Here is a 16,007-nt window from a genome sequence, read left to right as displayed (position 1 = left end):
CAAGCGAGAACCTGAATTCACTTGGGAGCGCGAAGACCCGATGCAGCAGAATTATCCACATCTCTTTCCATAACTTGTATCTTAATTCTTGAATTTCAGGACGAAATCCCCTCTAGCAGGGGGATAATGTGACAACCCGTAATTATTCAGTCACTATAAACCATTCCCGTTAAATAAAACCGTTCATATTCAAATTGTTCCGTTAACCTTGGCGTTCAATTAATTTAATCGCGACTTTTAATTCGGTTTCATAAGTGTCGGGATGCGTTATAAACATTAAAATATTTTCCATATTTATTTGGAAAATTATTAGTTTCATCTAAGTCGTGATTACGGCAATTTATCAGGTACGACCAAAAGCATCGTCTAACGGCAGTATCGGGTAGAATTCCACCGGACCATAAACTCAACCCCTATATAAGGGATTGAGTGACATCATTTTGAAGCTTTTTCTCTCTCTCTAAACACTTTCTCTCACTACTCTCAATCTAGAATTCGAAATTGATCCAAAAACACCATTTCAAGCCTCAATTTGCTAAGTACTCCATCCTAGCTTGTTGTTTAACTTGATTGGCATGCAAATTTATGTTTGAAACTCCCAAAAACACCCATGAACAAGTGTTTACAGTCTAGGGACCCTCCCAAAACCGTGAACACCCCTTGAGAGGGTTTTGAAGCCCCAAAACCCCTCCAAACCTCTTCTAGTACTTAGAAATGGCTTAGAAACTTGCATGCATGAGCTTAGGACCCCAAATTCGTGCCATTTGAGTATTGGACATGAGTTTACAGTCCAAGAACATGCTTGGGCCGTAAACCCACATTCATGGATCATAAACTCCTTTTAAAGTGTCAAAATGCCCCTAAACACCTCCAAATGCTTCCATAAGAGTGTAGAACCTTATAATCTTTCATGTGATGCACCAAAACATATGTAAATGGATCAAACTTGAGTTTACGGTCCAAGAATAGTCTTAGACCGTAAACTCATCTCCTTAGACCATAAACTATTCAAATGGGTGTTAAAGTGCCTTTAACACCTTGTATGGCTTGGAATTGAACCTAGAACCTTGTATGCTTAACCATCAACCACAAAAACGCATGATTCCTGGACAAACATGAGTTGAAGGTAGTAAACTCACGTGTTTAAGGTAGTAAACTCCCCAAGAGCATCTTCATAAACCGTAAACTCCTTTTCCAAGGCCCTTTCAAGTCTCGATCACTTCCTAAGCCATAAAATTAACCCTAGAACTTTCCTTTGTGCATTGTAAGACCATTTAGCATCCAAGAACACACCACCCATGAGTTTACGGCCGTAAACTCATGGGAATATGGTCGTAGTACCACAAACTCCCCTAAGGACTTACTTTTAAAGAGTAAACTCTTTATCTAGACCCTACACACCCTTAGATGCTACCCGGACCACTCCTAACCCTTAATTAAAGTGTTTTTGCGTCTTGGAGTGTATAAGCTTATCTAATTAGTTATTTAAAGTCTAATTAGATACATTTGTGTATCATTTCATATTACATAGGAACCTCGCACGTTTTCAAGCCTCGATCCGACGTTTAACATCCTAGTCGACACATTCCTCGTCCGGTGAGTTCATACCCCTACCCTTTTTCAATGTTTTCAAGGGGGGAATACAAGCAAAAGTACAAGAATATCTTGTGCTTAAATTTATTATTTCAATTGAATTGTTTCATATTCCACTTGCTTTTAACAATTGAAACCATATTAACCAACTGTTTGATTTGCAGAATCAGTTTACAAACCTATTTCATATATTATTATATAATGTTATATTATATATATTTCACAAATGAATTGTTCCATAACACTCCACAGAGATATGCGAATGGAGGATCGTCTTTGTAAATAGAATTTAAATAGGATTTTCCGCATTATTACTTGTAGATTTGTTATTCCTATAAATTGGAGACACGTCCTCGGAGAACACTCTACAAAGATACGCGAGTGGAGGACCGCCTCTGTAACCAGAATCTCTATGTGAGGGAGCGTGACTTGAGTGTATAGATCTATACGGGGCTGACTACCCCGCACCTGGCTGCTAGCTACAGCCGAATCGAAAGGTTCAAGGGTGACAAAAGTCATAAATTATACTGGCTTTCCTTTGCCATATCTAATCGTTAGTATGGTTATAGAACTCGCAATTTCGATAACAGAGATATACTTGTTAGCAATAATGAATGTAGTAAATTAATAACATTTGAAATTAGTTTACTATAATGATGGTTTTACATACGTGTTAAAACTAACTTACACTTCGCAAGGATGATCAGGTTTTCAGTGTACATCTTTTACATTACATTTCGGCTTGGTAACCAACTTTTAGGAAAATATAGGATTTTCCTGGGGTAACAACTATTCTTAACCAGAATTGTGTAAAATAATGGAAAACTAAACATAACTTTTAAGAAAATATGGGATTTTCTTTGTAACACCGTAAATTTCAATACAATTTTTCATTTAAAAATAAACGTTAATTCTTAAAAACACTTTTCTTAAAATTCCAAACATAATCGAATTACAAAAACATAACTCCATTTTTACTTGCTTAATAAACCAGGATTCTCAAAACATGACTCTTTCTCTGGTGTGTACAATCGAGCCGGTGTCGTCCCGTGATCCTGAGAGAAACCTGAAACACATAACACAAAACACTATAAGCACGAAGCTTAGTGAGTCCCCCAAAATACCACACATAACACATATTAGCCACTCGAGGCTATAACTCTGTGGGTCCGTGGACCCTTCTCTATGAACCCTCTGGTTCTAACTCTGTGAACCTTCTGGTTCTAACTCTGTAAACATGCACAGCATAAATCACATAGAAATAATGAAGTATAACACATAACATACATAGCATACAAATACTCTGTCACATAACTCTGGTTACCTACTCAAGGTAAAGTATAGTGAGAAGACTCACCTAGCAAGCAGAAAGCAAATATCCCCACACTTGAATCTCGAACTCGCCACCGCCTAACACATAAGGCAAATACTCTCATGAATATAACTCTCGAGACTAGAATCAACCCTCTCTTGGCACCCTCTTAAGGGTAAAATACCATTTTACCCCTCTCTTGGCCTAAAGGCCACATCGCTGACCAAACCCTAAAAGTCAACAAAAGTCAATGGTCAACGTTGACTGGACTCGGCGAGTGCACTAGGGCGACTCGGCGAGTCTACACGTGTCCACTGACTCCCTTGGATCCTCTCTTGACACATCGAGTATTTCTCTGACTCGACGAGTTTCACCTGGCATAAATCGCGGGGCCACCACGACTCAACTCGCCGAGTCTCAAGAACAACTCGGCGAGTTCCAACTTGACTCAGTCCACCCGTCAACCCTCTCTGAATCTCCCTGACTCACTGAGTTAGCCCCTTAACTCGGCAAGACCACTCGCTGAGTGGTTATGGACAATCTTCATGCTACTCGCCGAGTCTGTTCTTCGGACTCGGCGAGTCTATGCCATGCATGAACTCAAACTCACTCCTGAGGTCAGATCCGTTCCAATAACTCCTAGATCCAGTCCTTCCAAGCACATACATCACGTAAAGTCACAATCTTGGTGCTCATGCAAAGGTCCAAAGGCCTTATTTGATGATATGGTCTCTAGAGTGCTATTCTAAGCTCATGGCCTCCATTAACACTCATAAAGCTTGAGGGAAAAGGGTCTCTGGAACTCTTTGGGTCCAGATCTAGAGCACCAACACAAGAAGAGGCCAATTACTCCCATGGATCACTCCACAAAGAAACCCTAACTCTAAGATTCACATCAAGGATTGAGAAAGGAACGAATGGATACCTCAAATGAAATCTCTGAGCTCAGAAATCATTGGATTAGCACCTTCTTTGGTCTGCTCTTGCCTTGATCCTCTTCTATGTGAAAAAACACCCACAAATAGTCAAGGATCCTCCTCTTCTCTCTCACAAAACGCTCAAAGACTCTTTAGGGTTCTCTCTGGGGTTGGTGGCCTCAAATGAAGACCATAAGCCCCCTTAAATAGGTCTCATACCCTGGAAATTAGGGTTTCATTAAATAGCGTGGACTCGCTGAGTCCACTCCTTGGACTCGTCGAGTCCAGACGCGAACCCGCGTCCAACTCACGATCCTACTCGGCGACTTCGAACTCCAACTCGCCGAGTCTCCTCACAAAATACCAAAAATACAATAATAATAAATACCTGGGAATCCGAGCTATTACAATTCTCCCCCACTAGAACTAGACTTCGCCCTCGAAGTCTCGCTCTGAAAATAACCCTGGATGCTGCTCGCACATCTCACGCTCCGGCTCCCAAGTCATCTCGGACCCCTTTCGATGCTGCCACTGAACCAAAACCAGGGTTACCTCCTTGTTCCTCAAAACTTTGATTTTGCGATCTCTGATTGCCACTGGTCTCTCAGCATAATTCAGGCTCGCATCCACCTGAATATCCTCTAATGGAACCACTGCCGACTCATCGGCTATACACTTCCGCAATTGCGACACATGGAAAGTGTCGTGAATCTGCCCCAACTCTGCCGGTAAATCCAAACGATAGGCTACCCTGCCTACCCTCGCGACCACCCGAAATGGACCAATATATCGGGGCCCCAACTTGCCCCTCTTCCTGAATCGAATCACTCCTTTCCAAGGAGAGACCTTCAGGAGCACAAAGTCGCCGACCTGAAACTCAAGCTCGGACCGGCGTCTGACCGCATAACTCTTCTAACGACTCTGAGCGGCCAACAACCTCTGCCTGACCTGCTGGATTTGCTCTGTCGTCTGAAGCACTATCTCAGTACTACCCATAACACACTGCCCGACCTCTCCCCGGAAAATGGGGGTCTGACACCTCCTCCCATACAACAGCTCAAAGGGTGGCATACCAATGATCGAATGATGGCTGTTGATATGGGAAAACTCAACCAAGGGTAAATACGTGCTGCAACTCCCTCCGAAATCTAATACACACGCCCGAAGCATGTCTTCGAGCGTCTGAATCATTCGCTCACTCTGAAGTGTCCTCAGACATCACCATGATAAGCTCTAGCTCATTTCTCATATCCCTCTTCGAGACTGAGCACCAGGTCAGCTTTTGACTCCATAGCTGAGCCTCCAAACGTCACCCATATCATGATCCAAATATCCCACTAACTTCCTCCCCGTGACCACTATCTCGGCCCAGTGACACGCAAGTCACAAAATTCTCTTTTCCTTATGCGAGAAAAATACAATCCAACCAAGGATCGTCTCAACTCTGATCTCTGGTTTCTGCTGCGCATATCCCTTGGGCATCTCGCCGCATCAACCGACAGAGACGGAGACCCCAGTCTCGCCCCCGGTTCAACACCCAGGCTCCAAAAACTCAATACTAGGGCTACTCAAGCCCAAAACTCTTCCACATCATACACTAATCAGAGAACACTCCATCATCACATTCTCTTGCCATCTAGTGAGTACTATGGCTCCCTGCAACATCATGATGACCTCTCAATGACTAGCGAGTACTACGGCTCCCTGCAGTATCACAACACTCTCTGACTAGTGAGTACTACGGCTCCCCGCAGTATCACTACACCCTCTGACTAGTGAGTACTACGGCTCCCTGCAGTATCACAACACCCTCTGACTAGTGAGTACTACGGATCCCCGTAGTATCACAACACTCTCTGACTAGTGAGTACTACGGCTCCCTGCAGTATCTCAACACTCTCTACCTCCACTAACTCATGCTCCGCAGACTATCATAGGTAGCTACCCATACTCGACTCGAATATGCATCACAGACTCTGGAGGCAATCGACATAACCAAATGCCTACCCTTGCGGAGATCCACTCTCTTAAATAATCCCTCTGGATGCCAATACTCGAAGGGCTCCCACTAGATCCATAGATACTTGATATACCACAAGTCGTCTCAACTCAAGATTCACGAATAACTCCGAAATAAAGATATCAATACCCGGATACCTCGGCACACCCCAGCAAAACATCACAAGATCCTGCCACAACCACTAATCTCCTGCCCCAAGCATCATATAGATGCAATAATACATTTCCTCTGAACCCCATAATTAGATCTTCATTTTTCCCAAATTGCAACTTCGGTGTATCCAATTACTCAATTGGAATACGAGAAAACGCTAACACTACGAAGTACGCTGATAATTCTCCGAAACCCTTTTTCCTACCACTCAAAATCCAAGCAAGAATACGCATACCGACCCGGGAGTTGGCTGCCCAATCATTCTCTACCTACTTGCAACAACACTGACCACTACCAGGTTCCTGACCATTAACTCACTCTGACCCCTTTACTCGATCACCAACATCTCTGGTCTCATGAATTCTTACCACAGATCTCTATACTCCACTTATAACTGCTCTTGACAAATCTCTGCTTTCTTCCATACGGTACCCGGTTCTCCCCTACTCAGGGTTCGAACCATCACCAATTAGCACACAACCATCCCACAAACTATTTTCACTAGCAAAATCGCACCTGCCCCTGGAAAGTGCTACACAATGCCCGATAATCCCCTTTAAGGAAATCAATCGACCTCATATACTCTGAACCTCAGATGAAATCCTCAAGAACTTCTCGTCACGACTGCCTCTAGTCACTCCAAGTCTCGTACCAATCCAATACCAAACAACTCAACTACCCAATAACATCACTAGCTCATAGACTGAACCATAAAATTATTGTACCCCCCACCTCGACTCATCAACCAACGTTCCAACACAGGGATCATCCCAAGAACAGGGACCCACTCCCATATTCAATACCCAACATAGATAGAAAACTCACTGCACTGCTAAACTCGACTGAACTCCCCACTGATACCACTACAATACATCCTACTATACTCAAATAGGTGTAATGTGGTCCTCGACTATCTCAGTCCTAACTGACTATCTGTTCATGATAAATCACTGCCTCGCGGCACACATGCTACCTGATACTCTGGTGGAAAATCATCATCAATGACAACCTAAAGGGTTTACCCCCAAACCCAAAACTTAAACATCATGATTCTCATGTTTTGCACACGAACATAATTAGTCCCACCCAGATCATAGAAGTTTACATCTCCTCTATCGACTGATCGCTCAACTCAGACCGAAATTCTCCCCTCTCTTTGACTCCTTACTAAAATACTCTGAGAGGCTCTCGATCTCCCTCTCAAGGGACGCCTCTTCGAACTCAATCATGACCGGATAACCAGAGAACCACAAGCATCATTCACTACGAACCATGGTACTCATTCCATGACATCTCTTCTCAATATGCTCCGGTGTATGGTACCCGAACCATAACATCACTCCTCGATCCGCTCCGATGTATGGTACTCGAACCATACATCACTCCTCAATCCGCTCCGATGTATGGTAGCCGAACCATAACATCACTCCTCAATCCGCTCCGATGTACGGTACCCGAACCATAACATCACTCCTCAATCCGCTCCGATGTATGGTACCCGAACCATAACATCACTCCTCAATCCGCTCCGATGTATGGTACCCAAACCATAACATCACTCCTTAATCCGCTCCGATGTATGGTACCTGAACCATAACATCACTCCTCAATCCGCTCCGATGTATGGTACTCGAACCATAACATCACTTCTCAATCCGCTCCGATGTATGGTACTCGAACCATAACATCACTCCTCAATCCGCTCTGATGTATGGTACTCGAACCATAACATCACTCCTCAATCCGCTCCGATGTATGGTACTCGAACCATAACATCACTCCTCAATCCACTCCGATGTATGGTACTCGAACCATAACATCACTCCTCAATCCGCTCCGATGTATGGTACTCAAACCATAACATCACTCCTCAATCCGCTCCTTAGAACCTCCAGAATACTCCCTGTATCAAGTATGGGTCCTCTGCTGTCAGTAGTACGGGCCCATACTACCTGCCACATCTACCCATACTTTCCACACGGACCATCCTGGAGCTCCTAAGTAGTTGCTCGACCTGCTCTTTCACCAATCCCATCGCGCGTGTTCGCTCCCCAGCGAAATTCTCTACCCTGCCAGCGCACTCATCTGGCTAAGGTTACTCCCTAGGCTCTTCCTAGATTCCCACACTTCTCTGCCATCAGCTGCTGAAGAGCTCCTAATGATGTCAGCCATCTACCTCCTGAATATCATCATATTCACTTAGTAGCTGACTCCCGTCATCGAGAGTTCCACAAAGCACGAAGCAAGCAGCATTCGGGCATTGAAGTGTCCCCTTCAGCACGAAAAACCTCCTTAGGTTATTATCCACTCACCTTCCTCATTTGTGATGGATATCACTGAACTCTAACAACTCCGCCCCACGTTGGCATCTGGCTACCCTCTCGGCAAGCTCCTCATATGCTCATATAGATACCTCTTCCATATTACTTCCCTGCACAAATCCCCTAAAAATTTCCTACTGGACACTCTCGCTCAGCACATACTCAAAAGCACATCATATATATCAGCAACCCTAGGCTAAGGCATCACAAATCAGGCCACTCTAATCCTAAAATATGAATTGCCTAGCCTGCGTCTAGCATGCACACTATCTCATAAAATATATCACAAATATCTCATAACACAAAATAAGGGTGTTTTGGGGAAATCACCGTTCGGGCTCTGGCTGATTGTACACACTGCTCTTTTTGCTTTCTCTTCGAAACTCTTATTCTCCTTATAAAAGCACATTTCTTTTTGAAAAAATTTTCTTAAATCCTCAGTTTGAGTCCAGATTTATCCGAAGGTGCATCCGAATCCCTCAAACCAAGGCTCTGATACCAACTTGTAACACCGTAAATTTCAATACAATTTTTCATTTAAAAATAAACGTTAATTCTTAAAAACACTTTTCTTAAAATTCCAATCATAATAGAATTACAAAAACATAACTTCATTTTTACTTTCTTAATAAACCAGGATCCTCAAAACATGACTCTTTCTCTGGTGTGTACAATCGAGCCGGTGTCGTCCCGTGATCCTGAGAGAAACCTGAAACACATAACACAAAACACTATAAGCACGAAGCTTAGTGAGTCCCCCAAAATACCACACATAACACATATTAGCCACTCGAGGCTATAACTCTGTGGGTCCGTGGACCCTTCTCTATGAACCCTCTGGTTCTAACTCTGTGAACCTTCCGGTTCTAACTCTGTAAACATGCACAGCATAAATCACATAGAAATAATGCAGTACAACACATAACATACATAGCATACAAATACTCTGTCACATAACTCTGGTTACCTACTCAAGGTAAAGTATAGTGAGAAGACTCACCTAGCAAGCAGAAAGCAAATATCCCCACACTTGAATCTCGAACTCGCCACCGCCTAACACATAAGGCAAATACTCTCATGAATATAACTCTCGAGACTAGAATCAACCCTCTCTTGGCACCTTCTTAAGGTTAAAAGACGATTTTACCCCTCTCTTGGCCCAAAGGCCACATCGCTGACCAAACCCTAAAAGTCAACAAAAGTCAATGGTCAACGTTGACTGGACTCGGCGAGTGCACTAGGGCGACTCGGCGAGTCTACACGTGTCCACTGACTCCCTTGGATCCTCTCTTGACACGTCGAGTATTTCTCTGACTCGACGAGTTTCACCTGGCATAAATCGCGGGGCCACCACGACTCAACTCGCCGAGTCTCAAGAACAACTCGGCGAGTTCCAACTTGACTCAGTCCACCCGTCAACCCTCTCTGAATCTCCCTGACTCACTGAGTTAGCCCCTTAACTCGGCAAGACCACTCGCTGAGTGGTTATGGACAATCTTCATGCTACTCGCCGAGTCTGTTCTTCGGACTCGGCGAGTCTATGCCATGCATGAACTCAAACTCACTCCTGAGGTCAGATCCGTTCCAATAACTCCTAGATCCAGTCCTTCCAAGCACATACATCACGTAAAGTCACAATCTTGGTGCTCATGCAAAGGTCCAAAGGCCTTATTTGATGATATGGTCTCTAGAGTGCTATTCTAAGCTCATGGCCTCCATTAACACTCATAAAGCTTGAGGGAAAAGGGTCTCTGGACCTCTTTGGGTCCAGATCTAGAGCACCAACACAAAAGAGGCCAATTACTCCTATGGATCACTCCACAAAGAAACCCTAACTCTAAGACTCACATCAAGGATTGAGAAAGGAACGAATGGATACCTCAAATGAAGTCTCTGAGCTCAGAAATCATTGGATTAGCACCTTCTATGGTCTCCTCTTGCCTTGATCCTCTTCTATGTGCAAAAACACCCACAAATAGTCAAGGATCCTCCTCTTCTCTCTCACAAAACGCTCAAAGACTCTTTAGGGTTCTCTCTGGGGTTGGTGGCCGCAAATGACGGCCATAAGCCCCCTTAAATAGGTCTCATACCCTGGAAATTAGGGTTTCATTAAACAGCATGGACTCGTCGAGTCCACTCCTTGGACTCGACGAGTCCAGACGCAAACCCGCGTCCAACTCACGATCCTACTCGGCGAGTTTGATGTAACAGCCCAAAATCTCAAGTATTGTTAAATTGCATTTGGGGTGTTTTAAAGGGGAGACTCGGCGAGTTGGAGCCAGACTCGCCGAGTAGGGTCGCAGAGTTGGTCGCGGGTTCGCGACTGGACTCGACGAGTCCAGGTATGGACTCGGCGAGTCGACGCTGTTCAGCAGAAACCCTAGCCGTTTCGTATTGGGTCGTATTTAAGGGTTGTTATGTCGTCATTTCACGTCTTTTGGCCGATTGTGGAGAACCCTAGACGACTGTGGCATCTGGAGCAAAACTTGAAGGCCATTATTGACTTTGAAGGAATTGTGGTGCAAGAAGAGGAAGGGTTTTGGCCAAAGGAAGAGCAAGGAGGTCGAGTTCTGAGGTTTGGGGACACAGAGAGTATGTTTTCAGGTAAGGTTTCGGATCATTCCTGTTATTTTGATGTGTACACGAATTTAGGGTTTATGAAACCCATTTGGAGATTTGATGGATTATTATGTTGTTATACAAAGGTTTCTACCCTAGTAATAGGATGATTAGAGGTCCAGAAGTCCCATGAGTGTGTATCTCGGGAAAAACGCATCTCAGGAAGCAGTTGGATCGACTGCATGGCGTGGACTCGCCGAGTCGGATGATCAGACTCGGCGAGTAGCTTGAAGATTCACTGGGACTCGCCGAGTTGTTCTTCAGACTCGGCGAGTGGAGTCGGGGTGGCCCCGCGATTCTTCCAGGGGTGACTCGTCGAGTCAAATAGGATACTCGACGAGTAGAAGGGGAATCTTAGAGGATTGAAGGACGACCAGACTCGCCGAGTCGCCAGGGAACTCGCCGAGTCCAGTCGAGCTGACAATGGACTGTTGACCAGAGTTGACTGGTGTGATTTCTTAGGGCCAGTTAACGTGGAAGATAGAAGTATTAAATAAGGGATATATGATGAGACAGGGAGCTTGTAGCTCGGAGGATCAAGTGCAAGAGATTTCAGGAGTTGCTGTCTTCCAGTGTCCGCGAGGTGAGTCTTCTCACTATACCTCACCCGGAAGGGTTTGATTGTGTGACCGGAAGGTCAAGTATGTTGTGTGTTATGCTTATATGCTATGAATGGAAAGTTAGTTGCTACGCGTGATATACATGCTTATATATGGGCCGGAAGGCAAGGTATTATGTGACAGAAAGGTCAGGTATGATATATGATATATGTGCTTTATGTGTTAGAGTATTTGTATTATGTGTTATATATGTGTATGGGCCGGAAGGCAATTATCTTGTGGACCGAAAGGTCCGGGCCGGAAGGCAATGTTATGTGGATCGAAAGATCCGGGCCGGAAGGCGATGTTATGTGGATCGAAAGATCCGGGCCGGAAGGCAAAGTTATGTGGATCGAAAGATCCGGGCCGGAAGGCGATATTATGTGGATCGAAAGATCCGGGCCGGAAGGCGTATGTGCGTAAGGTATACTGGGGAACTCACTAAGCTTCGTGCTTACGTTGTTTATGTTATGTTGTTTCAGGTTCTTACAGTAACGCGGGATGGCAACGGTTCGATTGTACACACCGAAGAAAGAGTTGTGTTTTGGAGGATCCTGGTCTTCTTTTATAATGGAAATGAAACTACGTTTTGTAATTTGAATGTGAATAAGATTTTAAACAAGTGTTTTTAATATTAAATTGATTAATTAAATGAAAATTTTATTTTTTGGAAATCTTGGTGTTACAAATTGGTATCAGAGCCTTGGTTTGAGGGATTCGGACGCGCCTACGGGTAAATCTGGACTCAAACTGAGGAAGTAAGAAAAAGTTTTCCAAATAAATGGTTTTCTAAAAGTGATTAAGAGTTCAAAGAGAAAGCAAGAAAGAGCAGCGTGTACAATCAGCCAGAGCCAAACGGTGATTTCCCAAAATACCCTTACTTTTGTATTATGAAATATCTGTTATGCACTTTATGAGACATTATTGCATGCTAGAGACAGGCTAGGTACTTCACATCTTAGGACTAGAGTGGCCTGATTTGTGATGCCTTAGTCTAGGGTTTGCTGTTATATGTGCGTTATGCTTTTGTGTGTATGTGATGAGTGAGAGTATCTAGTTAGAACGCACAAGGGGTAAAGCTACGGGGTACAGAGGTACTTCCGAGGATGAGCCGAGAAGGTGGAGCTACCACAGATGAGGAGTCCTATGTATGCTTCAATGCTCGAATGCTGCTTGCTTTGTGCTTTGTGGAGTTATCGATGATGGGAGTCAGCTACTAAGTGAGTATGACGATACTCAGGAGGTAGAGGGCTGGCATCATTAGGAACTCTTCAGCAGCTGATAGCAAAGAAGTGGGAGGACAGCTAAAAGAACTAAGGAGTAAACCTAGCCAGATGAGTGCGCTGGTAGAGTAGAGGATTTCGCTGGAAAGCGAGCACGCGCGATGAAATGGGTGAAAGAGCAGGTTTATCAGCTACTTAGGAACTCTGGGATGGTCCGTGTGGAAAGTATGGGTAGATGTGGCAGGTAGTATGGGCCCGTACTACTGAAAGCAGAGGACCCATACTTGATACAGGGGGCATTCTGAAGGTCCTAAGGAACAGATTGAGGGGTGATGTTATGGTTCGGATACCATACATCGAAGCGGATACAGAATGATGTTATGGTCAGGGCACCATACATCGGAACAGTTTAAGATAGATGTTGTGGTTCGAGTGCTATACATTGGAGCAGATTGAGGAGTGGTGTTATGGTTCAGGTACCATACACCGAAGCATGATGAGGAGGGATGTCATGGGATGAGTACCAGGGTTCGTAGTGGATGATGCTTGTGGTTATTTTGTTATCCGGTTATCGGTCGGACGAGCACGAGCGAGCGGGATGCGAGGATTCGCGAGATCCTGCGTGATGAGGTTGCTGCATTGTTGCGGGCTGAGTCGCCAGAATTGTTTGGGTCGATCAGGATCACTATGATTGAAGTAGTTGAATGAGCGATATGCGGCTTTCGCAGAGACGGCTGCCGCGGCGGTTGCAGCGGCTGTAGCAACGGCAAAGAAAGGAGCTAGTCGGGGTTTTCAGTATCGGGACTTCTATTATGCGAAGCCTCCCACATTCGATGGAGTTCAGGACTCGATTGTTGCTATGAGATGGTTACCAGACATGGAGGGGTGTTTCTCCACGAGTTTATGCCCTGCTAATCAGAGGGTGGGGTGTGCTCTGAACCTATTGAGGCTCGGGGCGAAGGATTGGTGGAGGTTGACCACGAGGTCATTTTCCGATGCGCAGAGGGCTGCGGTTTCATGGGATCAATTCAGAGGGATGTTCAGTACTCGCTATGTTCCGCGAGATGAAAAGGAGAGATTGGCTCGGGAATTCCTTGAGCTGAAGCAGGATTTGGAGTCGGTGACTGGGATCACCAGGATGTTTATTGGGAGGGCGATGTTTCGCCCTGAGTTCGCTTCGGAGCAGGCTCAGATGCCCCGGTATTCGAGTAAGCTCAAGGGGGTATCAGACAGTTCGTGTCTGCGCGGAGGTGCGAGACCCTGTTGGAGTTGCAGAAGGCCGCCATGTGGCGTGAGTTAGAGGTTAAGTTGCAGTTGCGTGAGCTGAGACAGGCCCCGATGCAGTCGCAGCCGGCGCCGAAACGGTCCATGACCGTAGACGTTAGAATGGGGGATCGGAGCGGTCACACTTGTGGGAAGTGTGAGAGAGATGACACCGGAGCTTGTTGGCCCAGTGGTGCATGCCGCAAGTGCGGAAAGGAGGGGCATGGTGCACGGGATTGTCGGCAGTCAGTGCCAATTCGGGATTTCAGGATTTGTTATCAGTGTCGGTAGGTTGGACATTTGAGGGTCAACCGTCCTCAGTTTCCTGCAGGACCGGTGCAGGCTCTAGCATCGGCCACCTTGAGGAGTTCAGGAGGAGGACAGTATGGAGCAGAGCCCAAGGGCTCAGGGTCGTGCTTAACGGCTTGCGGCAGAGGGAGACGGAGCAGTGCCGGAGGCAGCTGCGGGTATGATGCTCTCTTGATGTCTTGAGTAGCTTGCGTTGATTGTGGCGTATTGTTTGTGCTGGTGTCTGGTGTGGATTTCGATGCGGTATTCGTTGTTTCGCAGGTTTGGCATGGTTATGGATTGGTGCTTCAGGTTTCGTTTTGGCATTCGTTGTTCCCTGATGGTTTGGTATGGTTATAGTCTGGTGTTTTAGTGCCGGTAACTTTGTGCGGTTTTCGAGGTGGTATTCAACCTTTGGCAGGTTGTGGGTTTGGTTATGGATTATTGCTTGGGAATTCCGTTGGTCATCGTTCGTGAGGGTTGATAGTGGGGATGCGGCACTGGGTTGAATGACGGGTAGCATCTGCAGTTGTGGAGTGGATAATTGAAAGATCGGATTCTTTTGAGCGGATTGATCAGGGAGGAGATGTGTTTTTGCTGAGGGTTGCTTACGCTTGTGGGAAGCAGTCAGTGGGTAAATGTTCTCTTTGTGCAGGATTGTTCTGAGAGGTCGTTAATGACGATCGGTGGCAGTTAGTCAGTGCTTTAGTGGGGGAGAATTAGAAAATTCTCCGGGAGATCGATGAGTATGTGAGGGTGCTTAGCTGCCGGGATTCAGCAGTGTTTGTCAGCGCAAAGTATAGGCCGACGAGAGCGAGTGTTGGGTATGCAGGGCGAGATACAGACCTAGGGCATTTGATTGTGGAGGCCTGAGAGGAGGTCGGGATCGAGCTTGAGTAAGTAAACGGAATTTTGCGATCAGAGTATTGGTACGTTTGAGGTACGTGATGGTTGTACTGCATTAATCCCACGGGATTATGTTGTGCATGTTTCTAGAGCTGGAACCGGAAGGTTCCCAGAGTTAGAACCTGAGGGTTCGCAGAGTTTGGGTGTTCGGACCCATAGAGATATAGCCTCGAGTGGCTAGTACGTGTTATGAGAGTCGGTCCAGTCATGCTGGAGACTCTGTTGGTATTGCTGGATCAGTTTGAGATTGTGGATTGTGTATGTTGCAGTGTGATTGCATTGGAAGGTCTGGCCCCGGGTTATTGATCTTGTTTAGCGGAGGCAGTGGTTTCGACGAGTGGAGAGAGTGCATGGGATTGAGAGCCCCTGCAATGAGAACCAGAGTATGTGATTAGCGGTTACGCAAAAAGGGTGGTGTCGCTTGGGACAAGCACCGTGGCACCGGTTGGAGTGGCATTATGTTCAAGAGAGTTCCGTGGAAAAGGAAAAGAGGAGGGTATGTAACTCCGAAGGGGGTGCAAGTTCACGAAAGTGAAAGCTGCAGAGCAGAGTTATGGTTAGAGTATTTCGAGTATGGTTTTGAGCATCGTGTTCGCGGCAGTGGAGTAGGAACCCATCCGGTTGGGATGTCTGTTGAGGCTCAGAAGGGATGCATGGAGAGAGAAAATTTTAAATTCTTAGTGTGAATCTGATCAGAGTGTAGGGTGGATGTGGTGGTTCATCTTGGGAGATGTTCGAGGATATCATCAGTGTATCGGGTCTTTCCACCTGCGGGTGTTGGGACTAGTTCAGT

The sequence above is a fragment of the Lactuca sativa genome, chromosome 8 (assembly GCF_002870075.4).
Source record: "Lactuca sativa cultivar Salinas chromosome 8, Lsat_Salinas_v11, whole genome shotgun sequence".
Taxonomy (NCBI): domain Eukaryota; kingdom Viridiplantae; phylum Streptophyta; class Magnoliopsida; order Asterales; family Asteraceae; genus Lactuca; species Lactuca sativa.
The sequence above is the reverse complement of the archived record's forward strand: the minus strand, read 5'-3'. Positions refer to the sequence as shown.